Raw genomic sequence first — 22,713 nt, 5'->3', positions numbered from 1 at the left:
GAGAAAGTGGAGAGAATTGTTTTGGGGGATCGCCGAATGACTGTTGAACAGATCGCCTCCAGAGTTGGCATTTCTGTGGGTTCTGTGCACACAATCATGCATGACGACCTGAAAATGCGAAAAGTGTCATCCACGTGGGTGCCACGAATTCTGACGGACGACCACATGGCTGCCCGTGTGGCGTGTTGCCAAGCAATGTTGATGCACAACGACAGGGGACTTTCTTTCCGTCGGTTGAGACGTGGATGCCATTTTTCAATCCAGAAACAAAGCGCCAGTCAGCTCAATGGAAGCACACAGATTCACCGCCACCAAAAATATTTCGAATAACCGCCAGTGCTGAAAAAAATGATAGTATCCATGTTCTGCGACAGCAAGGGCGTAATCCTTACCCATTGCGTTCAAAAGGGCACTACGGTAACAGGTGCATCCTACGAAAATATTTTGAAGAACAAATTCCTTCCTGCACTGCAACAAAAACGTCCGGGAAAGGCTGCGCGTGTGCTGTTTCACCAAGACAACGCACCCGCACATCGAGCTAACGTTACGCAACAGTTTCTTCGTGATAACAACTTTGAAGTGATTCCTCATGCTCCCTACTCACCTGACCTGGCTCCTAGTGACTTTTAGCTTTTTCCAACAATGAAAGACACTCTCTGTGGCCGCACATTCACAAGCCATGCTGCTATTGCCTCAGCGATTTTCCAGTGGTCAAAACAGACTCCTAAAGAAGCCTTGGCCGCTGCCATGGAATCATGGCGTCAGCGTTGTGAAAAATGTGTACTTCTGCAGGGCGATTACGTCGAGATGTAGAGCCAGTTTCATCGATTTCGGGTAAGTAGTTAATTAGAAAAAAAATCGGAGGCCTTAGAACTTGAATGCACCTCGTACAAAGTCGGCAGCGAATCGTGTCATTGATATCCATTCCCCTTGAATTTTAATTTCACTCCTCAACCTTTCTTTTATTTTTATCACTTCATCTTCGACGTACAGATAGAACAGTAGGGGCGAAAGACAGCAACCATGTGTTGCACTCATTTCAGTGCGAGCATTTCATTGTGGGTCGTTGCATATTACCCGTCTCTCCGTGTAGATTATCTTATTTTCCCATAATTTCAAACATCTTGCACCAATTTACATTGTCGACACTTTCTCTAGGTCGACAAAGCGTATGAACGTATCTAGATATTTCTTGAGTCTTGCTTCCATTATCAACCGCAACGTCTGAAGTGCCTCTCTGGTCCCTTTACCTGTCCTAAGGACAAACTGGTCTCCATCTAACACATCGTCAATTTTCTTTCCCATTATTTTGTATATTACTCTTGTCAGATACTTGTATCTAAGAACTGTTAAGCTGATTGTAATATATTTCTCGCGCTTGTCAGCTCTTGCAGTTTTCGAAATTGTATGGATGATACCTTTCCGAAAGTCACTATGGGCCGAAACTATTTCTCGTTCTACTCAGTTTTTACATTCTCCTGAGACATAAATACCGTCTTTTCACATAGAAAACAGGCATACTATTGTTTAGCAATGACCTTCCAAAAATCATACTTACTTAGAATACGAACCAGACGCATTACCATAACTGTAGACGTACTTACTAAGACGATGAGAATGCTACGCAGATTCGGCGTTCTCGTTCTGAATCTTAACCATAATTTGTAGCCGCCAACAATCCTTTCATTCATGTGTTTTAAAATATCTATCCGTATTACGTTCTGGAATTCCGACGGACTGAAAATGAAGGAACGACTTTTATGCTTTAGTGCGTACATGCGACACTCTGGTACGAACTGCAAACAGAAACATCGAGTCTTAAAAATGGAAATATTAAGGATCGACTTTTCATGCCTACCGCTTAGTTTCTAGCCTTTTTGCGCTGTGCTGAGCTTCTTTGTAAAGACAGGAGCAGCTGATGTATACTCGAAGGCCGGAGCTTCAGTGACAAGATCAACCCGCTGCCACAGGAAGGGTTCAATCGCTTCTTTGTCGGTAGGTATCCGTTTTACCTAAGCTCTTCTGGCTCATGGGATCTTTATCGGTTTCCCTCATATGAACCGAAACGACATTCCCATTGTGTTACGAAAGGGCGAAGCTCTACCGTGTCTACGATTTCACAGAAGCAACATTTCGGCGTATGCGTTATTACGCGTTCAATGGCAAGCTGTCGAGCACTTAGAGATTTACGGCAATGACATGAAGTTGTTCTAACAGATTCTCTTCGGGATGATCATTGCTTCAAATGTTCCATGTAATTTTGCTAGATTTTGGTGCTCTAGATCTTATGTGATTTCAGTGCCTTACATTTATATTAAAAAAGATCTGTAGATATTCTCCAGAGATTAACGAACAAATAATGAAACGCTAATCTAGAGGCCACTTGTCCACAAAAGGTCTCGGGTTCGAGTTCTGGTCCGGCACACGGATCTAGTACACCAGGAAGTTTCATATCAGTGGAAGCTCCGCTGCAGAGTGAAATGTTCGTTCTGGAATGCTTTCATCACTTTTAGACAGATTATCGGCAGCAGTCTGTAGCCATGCACTAATTGTAGCAACTGTTACGGGATATTTTTCTGATTGGGCCCTGGTAACAGGATTTTATTCTACAAAACCACACTATACGGTTATAAATGCACATAAAGAAAAAAATATGTGGAGTATAATGAATAGCAACTTCTTTTCAGAAAAATGTTTGCAGACCAGTTACACAAATGGAGTTTCCTTTTAACGTTGAATTTCTGACGGTTTCAGAATTCTTAATACATATAACAAAAGTTATGAGTAAAGGAATTTTATTCACTTGTCATCTAAATTACGGATGTCATTTATTTCACAAATAAGCGGTCGAATATCATGATTTGAAAGTTTCAAAATCACAAAAATTGGAAATTTTTGGTAAGGTCTTATGGGACCAGACTGCAGAGGTCGTCGGTCCCTAAGCTTACACGCTATTTCATCTATGTTAAACTAACCTACGCTAAGGACGAAACACACACCCATGCGCGAGGGAGGACTCCAACCTCCGACGGGGCGAGCCGCGCGGACCATGACAGGGCGCCCAAGACCTCTCAGCTACCACGCGCAGCTTCAAAATTGCATCCAGTATGAAACTGAAAAAAACGTTTCGATTAGTAACGAGCCGCATCACGCAATAAACTGTCTTATTGCTTGGTACTTTCTTCATGCAAGCTGGCGGAAAAGTTATCCCAGCACCAAGAAGGAGTTGTGCGACTTAAACGAAAGTCGGTAGGTATGTGTATATAACATAAGATGAATTCTATTCATATTTCGCGCCAGTCGCATAACAGTGGCTCTAGATGTGTCGCTAACAGGATGCAAATCAGGTTTGCTTTGAGTACACGTTCTACGATCATAGGCCTTAGCTACCTTAGTTGTCTTTCAGATTAGATGTCTTGAGTTGATTTCGGCCAAGAATGAATTTAAGGCGACAAAGCGGCTGTTATCAACACCTTACTGACTTGATCGTGTAATAGGGCTACGAGAAGGTGCACGTTCCTTCTGCGATATTACGGAAAGACTTGGCAGGAATGTAGTCCCTATACATATTTGCTGACAAGAGTAGTCACGAGAACGTCCTGTGGGACGAAGACAGGTCTCTGGACGACCACGCAGCACTACCGACAGCTAAGACCACAGTTTTCGGTGTATGGCTCTGGCGAATCGTGATGCACCTACAGCAGTACTTTCAACAGCAGTTCGCACCACAGTGACACAACGAACTCTTACAAGCTGGATAGTTCATGGAAAGATCGGAGCCCGACGCCCAGTAGCGTGCTTTCCACTAACCACAAACCGCAGCCGTGTACGACTTCAGTGATATCGATAGAGAGAGCTCATCGAAGGGCTGGCTGGAAGTCTGCTGTATTTTCTGTGACAGCTGGTTCTGCCTCGGTACCAATGAGCGCTGCGTGTTGGTAAGCTGAGGGCCCACAACAAACTGTCTGCGTGCTAGACACACTGGACCTAGATCCTTGGTCTGGGGTGCGATTTCATATGACAGCAGGAGCACCCTCGAGGTTGTCCCACGCACCTTGCATGCAAATTTGTACGTCAGCCTTGTGATTCGACCTGTTGTGACTGCTGTTCATGAACAGAATACCAGGGTTTGTTTTCTAACAGGGTAACGCTGGCCCATATGGCGCCGCTGTAGCCGAGCTACACAGTTTGGCCTGCTCGATCACCAGAACTGTCGCCAATTGACCTCATACGGGACATCATCGGAAGACAACTCGACCGTCGATAACCGTTCCTGTTTTGACCAGCCAAGGGGAAATAGGCATGGAACGCCATCCTACAAACTGAGATCAGGGACCTATACAACATAACATTGCTTACGGTCAACATTCTGGCATTTACACCGGTTATTAATGCACGAGCGTTCCATATTTTCCTTAGCTTATCTCGTGCTTATATTAACCTGTGATCCTGCAACTTTAGACACATAAATATGTTACCTAGACAAATGTATTCCAGAAAGTTCAATATTCTACATAAAATTTGTTTGGCTTTACTGTCTTCTTTGATGTCAGTGTATTTCGATTACATTCTGACTAGTCTTGAACCATCTCTACGAAAGTAGAAGAAGTATGTATAAGGTGCATATAACAACTGTACTTAGAGCATTACGGGATATTTTTCATCGATTGTACGTGAATTATACAAGAAGTATACAAATAATATACCAAAAACAGTCGTTATTAACTGTGCATTCAACATTTCCGGGAAATTCATGCTTGAAATATCCCACTTTACTATAACATGTAATATCAAAAACATGTACCATCATCCAGTGTATACACTAAAGCGCGTGGTACCTTGTCTACTCCTACACAGTACTACTGGTTGGTTATATCACAACTGAAGTTTTCAACAACGATAAGTTAATGCAGTGGTGGACACAGAGTAAAAACATCTTTTGCTAAGATATGCTTTGTATACTCTGTGTATAACAGATGTATACTCGACGAGAAATATTTTATAAAGCATTATGTACCGCTGTTGTATAAATACTTGTTCTTCCTTGGCACAGATACTCCGAGGGTGGTCAGATAGTGACAGAAATCGATAGTTCAAATAAATATATCAGCAGATGTGTACGGCATTTCCTTACTTTCATGAAAGGTCTTCAGCACCGCTTCCACTAAGTATCTCACATTAAAATTGTTCGCCTTGCACATTCTTGCTATAGGTTTTGTAAGTACTAACGTTAGGCATGTAGTGCTCAACTACTTGTTTCCACTACCAAATTAAATCTGCTACCACAGTTCATTGAGACAAAGACAGACTGTCTCTGTTCAACACTATTCAAAATATATGTAAGACGTTTGTAACACTGCTTCTCATCTATTAGTTGTTGTAGCGTCTCCCGGATTATTATTGTCTTCTCGTGGATGAAGTACTACCGGTGCCTTCGCTGACTCTTTGCTTGCTGCATTACTACTGACTCATTACTAATTCTCTGACTCTTCACTAGTATCCATGGTTGATACTTCATACGCTATCTAACTGACTTTTTCCATTCGGATGTTGTTGCACACAACTGTCTTCATTATCTTTCTGGAACATTCGATCTATACCTGAACATATTATTTCTCGTATAGTAGCCAAAACCCTAAGCAAGCTTTTTGCTGTCATGAGATTGAACTCGACCCCCGACGTATTTGGCAGTTTGACAAGTGTCACCAACGTAGCATAGCCTTGGCAAGCCATCAAGTGATAACTGGATGTCAGCTGTTTCCGAAGGTGTTATCGTTTACAAATACGTACTTTGCTTCATCCTCGTGCTGCCTCGCAGCACAAATTCATGTTTCGTCACAATTTTTCCACTTATTTTCTTACATTCAACTAAAATATTTGTCCACCAGAAAAATCGAAATGCCTTTACCAAACTGTTACGAATTCAACTTTTTGTGCTTCCAAGTGTAACCAGTTCCGTAAAATCTTACGAGTAACATTAATTACATACTCACAAATAATACTTCAGCGCTGTTTTCAGTGCTAAGAAAAGCTGCTGACTGTGCCTTTGTTAAATGTATTCTAATGGAAATATTCGCCAGAGAAATAAAAATTTCTGGGAATAGGCCTTGACATGTTATAGGTTTATAATTCCTGCATTACTTTTTGTACACCGAAGTGACATGGAACAAACTCAAAGGAGGAAACTAATTTAAGGGGTAACTGATTCGCTGCGACTTTGGTCGAGGAGTCTGTATTAAAACGACTGAGTGAACGGATTACCCATGAACTTGGACGGGTGTCATGGGACGTCCGCTGCGAACAAATGCAACGAACAATAAAAACAAGTGGGGCAGCGTCTTTGATTAGTAATCAAAACGTCATCGGTCCCAGGTTCGATACACACCAAGGCTTCAATTTTGATTAATAATCAGCATTGGCGACCGAAGGCTTACGGCATAAGAAATCAATCTCATTCTGCCAACGGCTTTATCAAAGACGGCGGAGGAGCGAACAGAGGTTAAGAGGACATTCTTGTTCTTGGGGTGGGAATCTTATCGTAAAGAGGGATGAACATGCAATGATCAACGGCATGAGGATGCAAACGGCAATGGAAACCACTGCAATAAAGACACATTAAGTGTATAAACAGGACATGTAGCCAACAACTGAAAGAGTATCATGATGATCTCTCCATTGGCAAAAGATTCCGGAAGAGTCCTCCATACGTATCTCCAAGAGGGAAGAGGCAAGAGGGAAGTGACCATGAGAAGATGACTGAATAACCAACTAATGGATAACGTTCTAGGTGTCCGGACTTGGAATGTCAGAAGCTTGAAGGTGATAGGGAAACTAGAAAATCTGAAAAGGGAAATGCAGAGCCTCAGCCAAGATATAGTAGGGGTCCTTGAAGTGAAATGGAAAGAAGACAAGGATGTCTGATCAGATGAGTAAAGAGTAATATCAACAGCAACAGAAAATGGTATAACGCAAGTAGGATTCGTTATCAATAGGAAGATATGACAGAGAGTGTGTTACTGTGAACAGTTCAGTGATAGGGTTGTTCTTTTTAGAATCTAGAGAAAATCAACCCCGACAACGATAGCTCAGATATATATGCCGACGTCCGAAGCTGATGATGGAGAAATAGAAATAATATATGAGGGTACTGAAAGGATAATACAGTACGTAAAGGGAGACGAAAATCTAATTGTCATGGGGGACAGGAATGCAGATGTAGGTGGAGGAATAGAAGCAAAAATTACAGGACGATATGGGCTTGGTAAAAGGGATAAGAGAGGAGAGAGGCTAGTTGAGTTCCATAATAAATTTCAGCCAATAATAGCGAACACTCTGTTCAAGAATCAGAGGAAAGGAGGTATACTTGGAAAAATACCTGACTGATGCGGGATGATTTCAGTTAGATTACATCATGGTCAGACAGAGATTCCGAAATTGGGTATTGGATTGTAAGGCGAACTCAGGAGCAGATAAAGACAAATCACAATGTAGTAGTTATGAAGAGTAGGCTGAAGTTTAAGAGACAAGTCAGAAACAATCAAGACGCCAGGGGGATAAGATGTACAACGGAATGATGAGATACGTTTTAAGTGCTCTAAGGCAATAGATACAACAGTAAGGAATAGCTCTGATGGCAGTATATTTGAAGAGGCCTGGACATCTCTAAAAAGGGCACTCACAGAAGCTGCAAACAAAACATAGGTAAAAAGAAGGTAACTGCGAAGAAACCATTTATAACAAAAGAAACACTTCAGCTGGTCGATGAAAGAAGGAATTACAAAAATGTTCAGGGAAATTCAGGAATACAGAAATACAAGTCGCTGAGGAATAAAATAAAAAGGAAGTGCAGGGAACCTAAGACGAAATAACTGCTTGAAAAGTGTGAAGAATTCGAAAAAGAAGTGATTGTCGGAAGGATTGACTCAGCATGTAGGAAAGTCAAAACAATTTTAAGTGAAATTAGATGCAAGGGTGGTAACATTAAGAGTGCCATGGGAAATCCTCTGCTAAATGCAGTGAAGAAGGCGGATAGGTGGAAAGAGTACACTGAAGGCCTCTATGAAAGGTAAAATTTGTCAGATGTGGGAGAAGAAGAAATAGGAGTCGATCTAGAAGAGACAGAGGATCCAGTATGAGAACCAGAATTTAAGAGACCTTTTTAGGACTTAAGATCAATTGTGGCAGAAGGGATCGATAACATTGTATCATAATTTCTAAAGTCAATGGGGGAAGTGACTACAAAACAACTATTCAAGTGGGCATGTAGAATGCACTACCTATTTACGTTGTTAATTAGCTGTAGCCTGCTAAACAAGACACTCTTTTCAGAATTTTACCCCAGTTTTCATTTTGATTATTATTATTGACAGACTACTAAAGTTTTTAGGGGTGATACAAATTTTTGAAACATGTCATATTGCCGCCTTGAGCTGCTGGTAAAAAATCTTATTCACCAACCATTTTCAGTCGTCTGACCATCGTTAAGTTCGTAAAGAAGAATATATTTATGATCCTAATGATGAAACTGGGCGTATAAACAAGTATTTTACTAGCGGCTCAAGGCGGTAATATCCCATTATTCAAAGTGCTACGTCGCACCAGATTCTGAAAATATATTGGTAAAAATATTATTTCCGTTTTTGAAGAGATTTTCACCTTTAGCTTTCTTTCCACATTGTCAGTATAGTAATTTCACTAATTTGATTTTCTGTTGTAGTTGAGTTCACACTCCCAGTTTATGGGCGGGTGATATATAACACAAGGTTAATATTCAAATCAGTACTTAGTCGATAAGTCCCCGACTAAGATCAACAAATCAAAAGCAGTATTCTGTGACTACTAAGTTGGATTATTGTTATTATCGGGCAAAATTATCAGCAGACAATTAACAAAGTGTGGTTATACGATTGATAAGACACTTTCAACTTAACCGAGAACAGCAGTTTTACAGTTCATATCTAGTAATTCATGGCGAGCCGAATCAAAACATCCAGAAGATTGAGGACACTCCCCCCCCCCCCCCCAAAAATGGCAATCCTGTTTTAATACTCGGAACGTCATTGAAGTGCTTTATGGTAAATGCCAGTTTAGTTCGTTAGCTGGAGGCTTCCACGTCTACTCCACAACTTAGAACCTTGTCACCGTTTCTACAATAACCACTCTTTTTCCTCTCTTCCACTTCGTTTCACGAGGGATCTCCTTTTACCTAAATTACGTTTAGCCATTATTGAAACTTTTATCTCCAATACAATCGTTGTTTGAACCACTCGATCGCCATAGGACTTTAGTCCAGTGACTGTTGTTTGACAGTATCTTCATGAAAAAAAGAATACTGTCGCCTGTAAACTAATTGCTGTATCACTTTCTGAGGTTGTACTAAACTGTGGAAATACCGTGAGAAAAGCGTGTACTACCCAGTCCTGCAGGTTGCGCTGTTGTATCAGACGACGAACGGCACCTGTGTAATGTCCTCTTTACGTTGCAAGTGGCACTCGTGGTCAGAACAGCAACCCGTTAGTTGTGAGTGCTTTGTGTCTGACTAAGTGAAATCGAACGTGGGCGAATTTCTGGTGCTCGTATGGTGGTAGCTGAAGTGTTTGGTGTTTCGGAAGACACTTCATCGATTATATACTCCGCATGCAAGGAGAAAAGAACAAAATCCCCTAAGTCACAACGCGGACGAAACTGTATGAAGAAAGAGCGTGTCGGACGGTCATTGAAGAGGAGTCTAAAGAAATCATGTCATTTCTGGAAACGCAGAATCTACTCTGTTGGAGTCAACATGGTTTTCGGAAAGAGCGATCTTGTGAGACCCAACTCGCTTTATTTGTTCATGAGATCCAGAAAATACACTCCTGGAAATTGAAATAAGAACACCATGAATTCATTGTCCCAGGAAGGGGAAACTTTATTGACACATTCCTGGGGTCAGATACATCACATGATCACACTGACAGAACCACAGGCACATAGACACAGGCAACAGAGCATGCACAATGTCGGCACTAGTACAGTGTATATCCACCTTTCGCAGCAATGCAGGCTGCTATTCTCTCATGGAGACGATCGTAGAGATGCTGGATGTAGTCCTGTGGAACGGCTTGCCATGCCATTTCCACCTGGCGCCTCAGTTGGACCAGCGTTCGTGCTGGACGTGCAGACCGCGTGAGACGACGCTTCATCCAGTCCCAAACATGCTCAATGGGGAACAGATCCGGAGATCTTGCTGGCCAGGGTAGTTGACTTACACCATCTAGAGCACGTTGGGTGGCACGGGATACATGCGGACGTGCATTGTCCTGTTGGAACAGCAAGTTCCCTTGCCGGTCTAGGAATGGTAGAACGATGGGTTCGATGACGGTTTGGATGTACCGTGCACTATTCAGTGTCCCCTCGACGATCACCAGTGGTGTACGGCCAGTGTAGGAGATCGCTCCCCACACCATGATGCCGGGTGTTGGCCCTGTGTGCCTCGGTCGTATGCAGTCCTGATTGTGGCGCTCACCTGCACGGCGCCAAACACGCATACGACCATCATTGGCACCAAGGCAGAAGCGACTCTCATCGCTGAAGACGACACGTCTCCATTCGTCCCTCCATTCACGCCTGTCGCGACACCACTGGAGGCGGGCTGCACGATGTTGGGGCGTGAGCCGAAGACGGCCTAACGGTGTGCGGGACCGTAGCCCAGCTTCATGGAGACGGTTGCGAATGGTCCTCGCCGATACCCCAGGAGCAACGGTGTTCCTAACTGAAGCGCCTAGAACCGCTCGACCACATCAGCCTGCACTAACGATAGGACGAAGAGGAATTACGCACCTTCGGTAAACCACACAACCTAGGTGGTACTGCCGCCCCAGAATGAAGTTTTTTGATGGTGTATTTTGGCAGGGTGCACTTCTTAAAAATTGAAACGGTCTTCCGCTTTATCCGGTCCGTAGGATCGCGCCAAATTTACGGCAAGCAGATCATCCAATAAACAAGACATTTTAGCCAAATAAACTTCACGAGACAAAAGAACAATGGCACTACCTTTATCAGCAGGAAGAACTAAAAGACCGTTATCTACCCTCAATGACCGAATGGCCTTCCTTTCACTGGAAGAATTGTTACTCTGCGGTGGTGGTGCATGACGAAGATAAGAAACTTCCTGTCTAATTTCCTCTGCCACATCTTCAGGAAAGTGAGCAGCGGCCTTCACAAAGCGTTAATAATCTCAATCGTAGGCAGCTTCCATGGTGTAGGAACAAAGCTCATACCTTTCTCCAAAACCGACAAATTTACGTCATTCAATTCCTTGTCGGTTAAATTAATAACAGTCCGACGACGAGTAATCTCATCGGACGTGGATGTTGGTTGGCGAAGTCGAAGAAATTTCGAAGATTGTTTCTTAATAGTGCTCTTCTGCGTAGAATACGAATAGATCCACGAAGCTTCATCAACACACTTCCTGGATGCGGGAGACAGACTAAAAGATAGTTCTGTACGCAAGAAATACAATTCTTTGGAAATCAGATCCAACTGTTGACGTGTGAAAAGAATTCTCTCCCGCACGCAAAACTAGCACGTTTCTTGATCCTTTCCGCCATTCTAGTGTCAATAAAATGAGGTAATGCAGCAATTTTTAGAACAATACCTTCATCACGGCATCTCATTCGACTAGAGGGCTTATGCCAGCCGGCAGTGGTAGCCGAGCGGTTCTAGGCGCTTCAGTCTAATGCCGCGCGACCGCTACGGTTGCAGGTTCGAATCCTGCCTCGGGCATGGATGTGTGTGATGTCCTTAGGTTAGTTAGGTTTTAGTAGTTCTAAGTTCTAGGGGACTGATGACCTCAGAAGTTAAGTCCCATAGCGCTCAAGCAATTTTTTGAGTTCAGTGACCGGGTTGTTCTAATCAGAATCGACAGCAGACCAACACCGACAACGATAGTTCAGATATACATGCCGACGTCGCAAGCTGAAGATGAACAGATAGAGAAAGTGTATGAGGATATTGAAAGGGTAATGCAGTATGTAAAGGGGGGCGAAAATCTAATAGTCATGGGCGACTGGAATGCAGTTGTAGGGGAAGGAGTAGAAGAAAAGGTTACAGGAGAATATGGGTTTGGGACAAGTAATGAAAGAGGAGAAAGACTAATTGAATTCTGCAACAAGTTTCAGCTAGTAATAGCGAATACCCTGTTCAAGAATCACAAGAGGAGGAGGTATACTTGGAAAAGGCCGGGAGATACGGGAAGATTTCAATTAGATTACATCATGGTCAGACAGAGATTCCGAAATCAGATACTGGATTGTAAGGCGTACCCAGGACCAGATATAGACTCAGATCACAATATAGTAGTGATGAAGAGTAGGCTGAAGTTCTAGATATTAGTCAGGAAGAATCAATACACAAAGAAGTGGGATACGGAAGTACTAAGGAATGACGAGATACGTTTGAAGTTCTTTTACGCTATAGATACAGCAATAAGGAATAGCGCAGTAGGCAGTACAGTTGAAGAGGAATGGACATCTCTAAAAAGGGCCATCACAGAAGCTGGGAAGGAAAACATAGCTACAAAGAAGGTAGCTGCGAAGAAACCATGGGTAACAGAAGAAATACTTCAGTTGATTGATGAAAGGAGGAAGTAAAAAAATGTTCCAGGAAAATCAGTAATACAGAAATACAAGTCGCTGAGGAATGAAGTAAACAGGAAGTGCAGGGAAGCTAAGACGAAATGGCTGCAGGAAAAATGTGAAGACATCGAAAAAGGTATGATTGTCGGAAGGACAGACTCAGCATACAGGAAAGTCAAAACAACCTTTGGTGACATTAAAAGCAACGGTGGTAAAATTAAGAGTGCAACGGGAATTCCACTGTTAAATGCAGAGGGGATCCAGTATTAGAATCGGAATTTAAAAGAGCTTTGGAGGACTTACGGTCAAATAAGGCAGAAGGGATAGTTAACATTCCATCAGAATTTCCAAAATCATTGGGGGAAGTGGCAACAAAACGACTATTCACGTTGGTGTGTAGAATATATGAGTCTGGCGATATACCATCTCACTTTCGGAAAAGCATCATCCACACAATTCCGAAGACGGCAAGAGCTGACAAGTGCGAGAATTATCGCACAATCAGCTTAACAGCTCATGCATCGAAGCTGCTTACAAGAATAATGTACAGAAGAATGGAAAAGAAAATTGAGAATGCCCTAGGTGACGATCAGTTCGGCTTTAGGGAAAGTAAAGGGATGAGAGAGGCAATTCTGACGTTACGGCTAATAATGGAAGCAAGGCTAAAGAAAAATGAAGACACTTTCATAGGATTTGTTGACCTTGAAAAAGCGTTCGACAATATGAAATGGTGCAAGATGTTCGAGATTCTGAAGAAAGTAGGGGTAAGCTATAGGGAGAGACGGGTCATATACAATATGTACAACAACCAAGAGGGAATAATAAGAGTGGACGATCAAGAACGAAGAGCTCGTATTAAGAAGGGTGTAAGACAAGGCTGTAGCCTTTCGCCCCTACTCTTCAATCTGTACATCGAGGAAGCAATGATGGAAATAAAAGAAAGGTTCAGGAGTGGAATTAAAATACAAGGTGAAAGGATATCAATGATACGATTCGCTGATGACGTTGCTATCCTGAGTGAAAGTGAAGAAGAAATAAATGATCTGCTGAACAGAATGAACAGTCTAATGAGTACACAGTATGGTTTGAGAGTCATTCGGAGATAGACGAAGGTAATGAGAAGTAGTAGAAATGAGAACAGCGAGAAACTTAACATCAGGATTGATGGTCACGAAGTCAATGAAGTTAAGGAATTCTGCTACCTAGGCAGTAAAATAACGAATGACGGACGGAGCAAGGAGGACATCAAAAGCAGACTCGCTATGGCAAAAAAGGCATTTCTGGCCAAGAGAAGTCTACTAATATCAAATACCGGCCTTAATTTGAGGAAGAAATTTCTGAGAATGTACGTCTGGAGTACAGCATTGTATGGTAGTGAAACATGGACTGTGGGCAAATCGGAACAGAAGAGAATCGAAGCGTTTGAAATGTGGTGCTACAGACGAATGTTGAAAATTAGGTGGACTGATAAGGTAAGGAATGAGGAGGTTCTACGCAGAATCGGAGAGGAAAGTAATATGTGGAAAACACTGATAAGGAGAAGGCACAGGATGGTAGGTCATCTGCTAAGACATGAGGGAATGACTTCCATGGTACTAGAGGGAGCTGTAGAGGGCAAAAACTGTAGAGAAAGGCAGAGATTGGAATACGTCAAGCAAATAATTGAGGACGTAGGTTGCAAGTGCTACTCTGAGATGAAGAGGTTAGCGCAGGAAAGGAATTCTTGGCGGGCCGCATCTAACCAGTCAGTAGACTGATGACAAAAAAAAAAAAATGTTTTTGCCTTTGGCCAAGACTAGAGTCCTGTTTGCATCTGTTAAACATGATCTGGGATTGAGAAAGCCCGGAGTTCATAATATTCCCTGTCATTGTGGAAAGCCCTATGTTGGATAAACTATTCGCACTGTTCATGACCGATGTGTGGAACGTCAGCGTCACATACGTTTGCTCCAGCCTGAAAAATTTGCCGTCGCTGAACATTGTTTCAACGAAGCGCATAACATGTCGTTTAAAGAGACGCAAAGTGTTGCTCCGGCCTGTCGTTAATGGAACTGAGTACTCAAGTTATCCACTGAAATACGATTATCCGATGACATTATTAACAGAGATAGAGGTTTTCCTTTAAGCAAATATGGAACCCTATTTCACCTGATATAAGACAACAACGGTCTGGTTTTCGAACCGCCGCATTTGCGATTCATCACTTTCGCCAGTTTCTACCGCCACCGGCGCTGTAATTTTTCGCTTCGCAGGGACCAGCTCTTCCGCTTCTCGCGCAGGCGCAGTGGCCTGTTTCCCGGGTATAAAGCAGCCGCCGTTTCTCATGCCAGTGCAGTTTCGGCGTGATTGTGTATCTGCGACCGCACGTGAAAGATAGTTGAAATGTAATGAAGACTTATACCCGGCAGTATATCCGTGATGAACATGATCATTGAAGAACGTAATAACACGCCGGTGAAATCTACTGGATAACATGCTTCCGGTAACATTGCCCACATCCTTGCCACAGTGATAACACCGGTTCCCGTCAGATCACCGAAGTTAAGCACCATCGAGCTTGGCCAGCGGGTCTTCGGAGCGCTGTTGGCTAGCGTGGTGCACTGGCTAATTGCAGAGCTACTTAATAAGTAGTAGTACCGGCTCCGGTCAAGAAAGCTGACAAAGGACAGGTGAGCGGTGTGCAGGCTACACGCCCCTCTATAACAGAATCCAGTAAAGCCTATCGGCTGAGAATGGCGCAGCAGTCGCTCGGCACCGCTGGACCTTACCATATTATCCCATACGCGGCTTCTCGTATCAAGAACCTGTTGTCGACGTTGGCACCGAATGACTTTTTCAAACCCTAATGGGTTTTGAGCCGGGTGTATATATCTGATGAAACTCAAGTGTGATAAGGGTAGCCGGCCAAATAAAAATGCTTGACTTGCGGCTGTTTAACTTAAAATTAATCACAACAGTCGCTGCATTGCCGAAAGGCGATACCAACGATTGCTGAGCTTGAGTACCACTTACTTATATCATTTTAAAAGAATTTTAATTCTGTTTTCCTCATTTTCAATTGCTTCCGTTTATCATTTACTTCACTTCAATATCTTTTTACTGTCAGCGCCGGCACACATCGCTTTCATTAAGTTTCCTTCTTACGTCGGTTTTCTGTCTAGCCCACTCGCTCCAGCATACACGCTGCCGAGGTCAGCAATTGTTCACCACTGCGATACACTACGTGATCAAAAATGTATCCGGACAACACCATAAACATACGTTTTTCATATTAGGAGAAGTGCGCTGCTAACTAATGCCAGTTACTCTATATCAGCGATCTCAGTAGTGAAGACATCGCGATAGAGCAGAATGGGTCGCTCCGCGGAACTCACGGACTTCAATCGTGGTCAGGTGATTGCGTGTCACTTTTGTCATATGTCTGTACGCGAGGCTTCCACAATCCTGAACATCCCTACGTCCACTGTTTCCCATGTGATAGTCAAGTGGAAACTTGAAGGGACGTATAGCACAAAAGTGTACAGGCCGACCTCGTCTGTTGACTAACAAAGACCGCCGATAGTTGAAGAGGGTCGTCATATGTAACAGGCAGACATATATCCACATCATGACACAGGAATTCCAAACTGCATCAGGATCCACAGTTAGTGTTATGATAGATAGGCGGGAGGTGAGAAACCTTGTATTTCATGGTCGAGCGGCTACTCATAAGCCACACATCACGCCGGTAAATGCGAAACGACTCCTTACTTGGTGTAAGGGGAGTAAACATTGGACGATTTAACTGCGGAAAATTGATGTATGGAGTGACGAATAGCGGTGCTCCGTGCGGCGATCCGGTGACAGGGTGTGGGTAAGGCGAATGTCCGGTGAACGCCATATTCCAGCGTGTGTAGTGCCAACATCAAAATTCGGAGGCGGTGGTGTTATGGTTTGGTCGTATTTTTACTGAGGGGGCTTGCATCCCTTGTTGCTTTGCGTGGCACTGTCACAGTGCAGGCCCACACTGATGTTTTAAGCACCTTATTGCTTCGAACTATTGAAGAGCAGATCGGGGATGGCGTTTGCATCATTCAACACGATCGAGCATCTGTTCATAATGCACGGCCTGTGGCGGAGTGGTTACACGACGATAACATCTCTGTAGTGAACTGGCCTGCACTAAGTTCTGACCTGATTCATATAGAACACCTTTGGGATGTTTTGCAACGCCGACATTGTGCCAGGTCTCATCGACCGACATCGATACCTCTCCTCAGTGCAACACTCCGTGAAGAATTTGCTGCCATTACCCAAAAAACCTTCAGCACCTGATTTACCTTTTGCTTGCGAGAGTGGAAGCTGTCATCAAGGCTAAGGGTCGGCCAACACCATATTGAATTTCAGCATTACCGATGGAGGGAGCCACGAAGTTGTAAGTCATTTTAAGCCAGGTGTCTGGGCGCATCACATAGTGTACATGACTGGACTCATTAATCTGTCTTCGCACCGCATATTCCTACGGTTTGGTAAGTTTCTTTATTCATGCCTAACTGCGCGCTTATTCGTATTTAATTTCTTATTGAAATTGTAAGTTTATGCCTTTTTACTTACATATTTTTTTCACTTGGCATTTCAGGCTTTCCTAGTCCATGTTTGACGACTTCGATTTTGGTTTTAACGCCATCAAATCAATGGCTGTAAATATTACCAATGACGTCTGCGCTGTTCACGACAAGTGAATAACTTTACTTCTCAATTTTAGCTTAGCTACCGTATTCACGGTCCTAGATAGGCTATCCAATGAACTATTACGTAGCAATATTTTCGTTACTAATTGCATATAACCTGAACATACTCTATTCACGTGATCTACATCAATAAATTTGAAGGTGATCATTTGTTAAAAATGTGTATTTCCAAAAATTCTTGACCGATTCCTTTGAATGAAAACATATTTATATAAAAACGTACGCGTATTCCAATGCAAAGTTGAGTCAAAATTTCGAAGCGTGTGCTCAGAAGTTTCAGAGATTAACGATTACGAACATTTACACTTTCTCTATAAGTACAAACGCAAATGTTACAAATGTTACGCTCTACAAAATGTTAAATTTACGAAAGTTCTTCACGAGTTCTTCCACGTTTTTCAGCTAGAATATATTACAATACTTTTGTGCTTTTACACATCTACTGGAACGAAATATGGTATAAACGTAAAATATATGTAACATGTAATACATGTGTAAGAAAAAGGGTAACGTTATAAATATGTAAATGTTTGTTTGTTCAGAATCGTTCTTGACCGATTGCTTGGAAATTTTGGCACCAGGTTGAATTCTAGTACAGGCATGTTTTTTAGGTACTTGCTTATTTAATGTAAAGAGAAAACACTGCCACCAAAAAGCTGAAAATATACCTTTCCGATTTACTTCAAATTTCCACATGCTACTATAACAAACGTTCAGACACATATAGGCTATATACTTTTTAATTTATAAATGTATATAGACATAAAATACACAGTAATGAAACGTTGTTAGCAAACGAGAAAGTCGTATTTATGGCATATTTGTTTCTGTTTAGATTACTACTACAGAATCCGAAATTGCAATAACAATAAACAAAACTTATGGTAATACGGGGGGGGGGGGACAGGAGATGGACAGAAGTATGAAGAAAATGAGAGGGAGGAGTTGGACAGGGGTAAGGGGTTATAGGAGATGGAGAGAGAAGAGGGGAGAAGAAGTTGGACAGAGAAAGGGGGACGAGGTGATGGTCTGAGAGGGAGGGAGAGGGAGTGGATTGGGAGAATATCGACAGAGAGAGGGGCAAGAGGTGATCGGTAGAGAGAGGGGGAAGTAGGAGGAGATGGACATTGGTAGGGGGAGGGTGAAATGGGCAGAGACAGGGAAGAGAAGGAAACTGTGTCGTATATCTAGTTCCCATACGTATTAGAATTATGTACTTCCTCTTTTATTTCTTTTCCTTTTAGGCAGACTGGGCCACAGCAAAGAGTAGCCGTGTACAGCTAGTTATTACTGAAACGCTTGCAACAGAGACCGTTTCTGTTTTAGGAACGTTGAACAAGTGTTGTTGCATGAAGCTAAAATGGAGTGCAGTCATGTGTACTAGGTTCAAGGTCGACATCTTCATGGATCTAAGAAGCTCTCCAACCTGTATTTCAGCAACAGATGACATAACACATTGCTCACTAGGTCCAATAAAGTCCCTTTATAAGCAGAACCATGTCACTGTTCCCTCAAACTTATAATTTTCTGGGTACCAGCAGGAGGGAGGAAACAGCGCCCTTACGGAAGTTACCTGGAAATAAAATCTGTGCAGTAGTATCGCCAAACGAGTCAAGAAAGGGAGATGCCTCTCACGTTCGTTCAGTTTCAGCTCCCGACGACAGCAGGTGTGGAAATCACGGCTGCTGATGACACCCTCCCACTTACCCGTTTCGCACCCTTCCTGGCACTAACCTGGGCAAACGCCGCTGGTAATCTGGACCGAGCAGTTGTAAAAGCGCGAAGTAGACGTGCGTGATAGGGGGCCAAAATCGAAGCGCAGAGAAAGGGCGGAGCGATGCCATCTCCACCCGCTGTTCCTCTCCGTAGTGGCTGACACGTGTCAGTCTGAGAGCGCACGTGTGCTCGCTGAGAACGAACAGCGCTATCTGTGCGCACGTACTACTGAAACGTGAGCTCTTTCAGGGTGTCACGGAGCTACCTGCCAGTGGCTCTCTCTTCCAGATGAGTACCGTCATTTAATGTTTCTCTACATGGTACTCAATTAATAATCGGGTGGTATGCGTTGGGCACATTTACATCCGCTGCTGTAATAAATTACAACTTTGCCAGTTCTGTAAATGGATCTATCCTTATCGAAATGATCTGATGATCCTACATGTGTTTATCATTCACGGGAACACATCGTAATGCATATCTTATGATATCTTCATCTACTGTGATATACACATCATACAGTTGCTATCAAAAATTGCAGATCAATTATCATGATGAAAATATACATTTACATCAACAAATGGTTTGCATGTCATTAACTGCAACTGCGGCGAGCTTGATGAGAATGAAAACGGTAAATCTGGGGAATTATTGGTAGATAATCAACACAAAAGAGGATTAGGGAATAGATTTATGTGGAAAGGTGGCTCGGTTCAGCTTCCCGTCGCAAATGAAAAGCAGGAGGATGGGAGACATAAACACGCGTATTAATCTTCGAGAGACCAACGAACGTTTAGGGACTTAAAGGAAAAAGAACAGATGAAATCACGTTCGAAAATGGAGAATAATTAAAAAAGCATTTATCACCTATATGATTAGCTTAGCTGCCGCGGTAATGGACTGAAAAGCATGGAGAAATATTTTATGCGACAATAGATATCATGTGCCCAGTGATGAATACAATAGATCCATACTCACAATGTGGCCAAGATAGATACGAAGCCCACACCTACTACAGTAGTACAAGTTTATATGCCAACTAGCTCTGCAGATGACGAAGAAATTGAAGAAATGTATGATGAAATAAAAGAAATTATTCAGATAGTGAAGGGAGACGAAAATTTAATAGTCATGGGTGACTGGAATTCGAGTGTAGGAAAAGGGAGAGAAGGAAACATAGTAGGTGAATATGGATTGGGGCTAAGAAATGAAAGAGGAAGCCGCCTGGTAGAATTTTCCACAGAGCACAACTTAATCATAGCTAACACTTGGTTTAAGAATCATGATAGAAGGTTGTATACATGGAAGAACCCTGGAGATACTAAAAGGTATCAGATAGATTATATAATGGTACGACAGAGATTTAGGAACCAGGTTTTAAATTGTAAGACATTTCCAGGGGCAGATGTGGACTCTGACCACAATTTATTGGTTATGACCTGTAGATTAAAACTGAAGAAACTGCAAAAAGGTGGGAATTTAAGGAGATGGGACCTGGATAAACTGAAAGAACCAGAGGTTGTAGAGAGTTTCAGAGAGAGCTTAAGGGAACAATTGGCAGGAATGGGGGAAAGAAATACAGTAGAAGAAGAATGGGTAGCTTTGAGGGATGGAGTAGTGAAGGCAGCAGAGGATCAAGTAGGTAAAAAGAAGAGGGCTAGTAGAAATCCTTGGGTAACAGAAGAAATATTGAATTTCATTGATGAAAGGAGAAAATATAAAAATGCAGTAAGTGAAGCAGGCAAAAAGGAATACAAACGTCTCAAAAATGAGATCGACAGGAAGTGCAAAATGGCTAAGCAGGCATGGCTAGAGGACAAATGTAAGGATGTGGAGGCTTATCTCACTAGGGGTAAGATAGATACTGCCTACAGGAAAATTAAAGAGACCTTTGGAGATAAGAGAACCACTTGTATGAACATCAAGAGCTCAGATGGAAACCCAGTTCTAAGCAAAGAAGGGAAAGCAGAAAGGTGGAAGGAGTATATAGAGGGTCTATACAAGGGCGATGCACTTGAGGTCAATATTATGGAAATGGAAGAGGATGTAGATGAAGATGAAATGGGAGATACGATACTGCGTGAAGAGTTTGACAGAGCACTGAAAGACCTGAGTCGAAACAAGGCCCCCGGAGTAGACAACATTCCATTGGAACTACTGACGGCCTTGGGAGAGCCAGTCCTGACAAAACTCTACCATCTGGTGAGCAAGATGTATGAAACAGGCGAAATACCCTCAGACTTCAAGAAGAATATAATAATTCCAATCCCAAAGAAAGCAGGTGTGGACAGATGTGAAAATTACCGAACAATCAGTTTAATAAGTCACAGCTGCAAAATACTAACACGAATTCTTTACAGACGAATGGAAAAACTAGTAGAAGCCGACCTCGGGGAAGATCAGTTTGGATTACGTAGAAATACTGGAACACGTGAGGCAATACTGACCTTACGACTTATCTTAGAAGAAAGATTAAGGAAAGGCAAACCTACGTTCCTAGCATTTGTAGACTTAGAGAAAGCTTTTGACAATGTTGACTGGAATACTCTCTTTCAAATTCTAAAGGTGGCAGGGGTAAAATACAGGGAGCGAAAGGCTATTTACAATTTGTATAGAAACCAGATGGCAGTTATAAGAGTCGAGGGGCATGAAAGAGAAGCAGTGGTTGGGAAGGGAGTAAGACAGGGTTGTAGCCTCTCCCCGATGCTATTCAATCTGTATATTGAGCAAGCAGTAAAGGAAACCAAAGAAAAATTTGGAGTAGGTATTAAAATCCATGGAGAAGAAATAAAAACCTTGAGGTTCGCCGATGACATTGTAATTCTGTCAGAGACAGCAAAGGACTTGGAAGAGCAGTTGAACGGAATGGATGGTGTCTTGAAGGGAGGATATAAGATGAACATCAACAAAAGCAAAACGAGGCTGATGGAATGTAGTCGAATTAAGTCGGATGATTTGAGGGTATTAGATTAGGAAATGAGACACTTAAAGTAGTAAAGGAGTTTTGCTATTTGGGGAGCAAAATAACTGATGATGGTCGAAGTAGAGAGGATATAAAATGTAGACTGGCAATGGCAAGGAAAGCGTTTCTGAAGAAGAGAAATTTGTTAACATCGAGTATAGATTTAAGTGTCAGGAAGTCATTTCTGAAAGTATTTGTATGGAGTGTAGCCATGTATGGAAGTGAAACATGGACGGTAAATAGTTTGGACAACAAGAGAATAGAAGCTTTCGAAATGCGTTGCTACAGAAGAATGCTGAAGATTAGATGGGTAGATCACATAACTAATGAGGAAGTATTGAATAGGATTGGGGAGAAGAGAAGTTTGTGGCACAACTTGACCAGAAGAAGGGACCGGTTGGTAGGACATGTTCTGAGGCATCAAGGGATCACCAATTTAGTATTGGAGGGCAGCGTGGAGGGTAAAAATCGTAGGGGGAGACCAAGAGATGAATACACTAAGCAGATTCAGAAAGATGTAGGTTGCAGTAGGTACTGGGAGATGAAGAAGCTTGCACAGGATAGAGTAGCATGGAGAGCTGCATCAAACCAGTCTCAGGACTGAAGACCACAACAACAACAACAAACTCACAATGTGCAGTTCAGAGATCATAAGAGGTTTCCATCCAGTCTACGCCGGAAATTTTAAATG

This window comes from Schistocerca cancellata, chromosome 1 (genome assembly GCF_023864275.1).
Source record: "Schistocerca cancellata isolate TAMUIC-IGC-003103 chromosome 1, iqSchCanc2.1, whole genome shotgun sequence".
NCBI classification, from domain to species: Eukaryota; Metazoa; Arthropoda; class Insecta; order Orthoptera; family Acrididae; genus Schistocerca; species Schistocerca cancellata.
Note: the sequence above shows the minus strand (reverse complement) of the source record.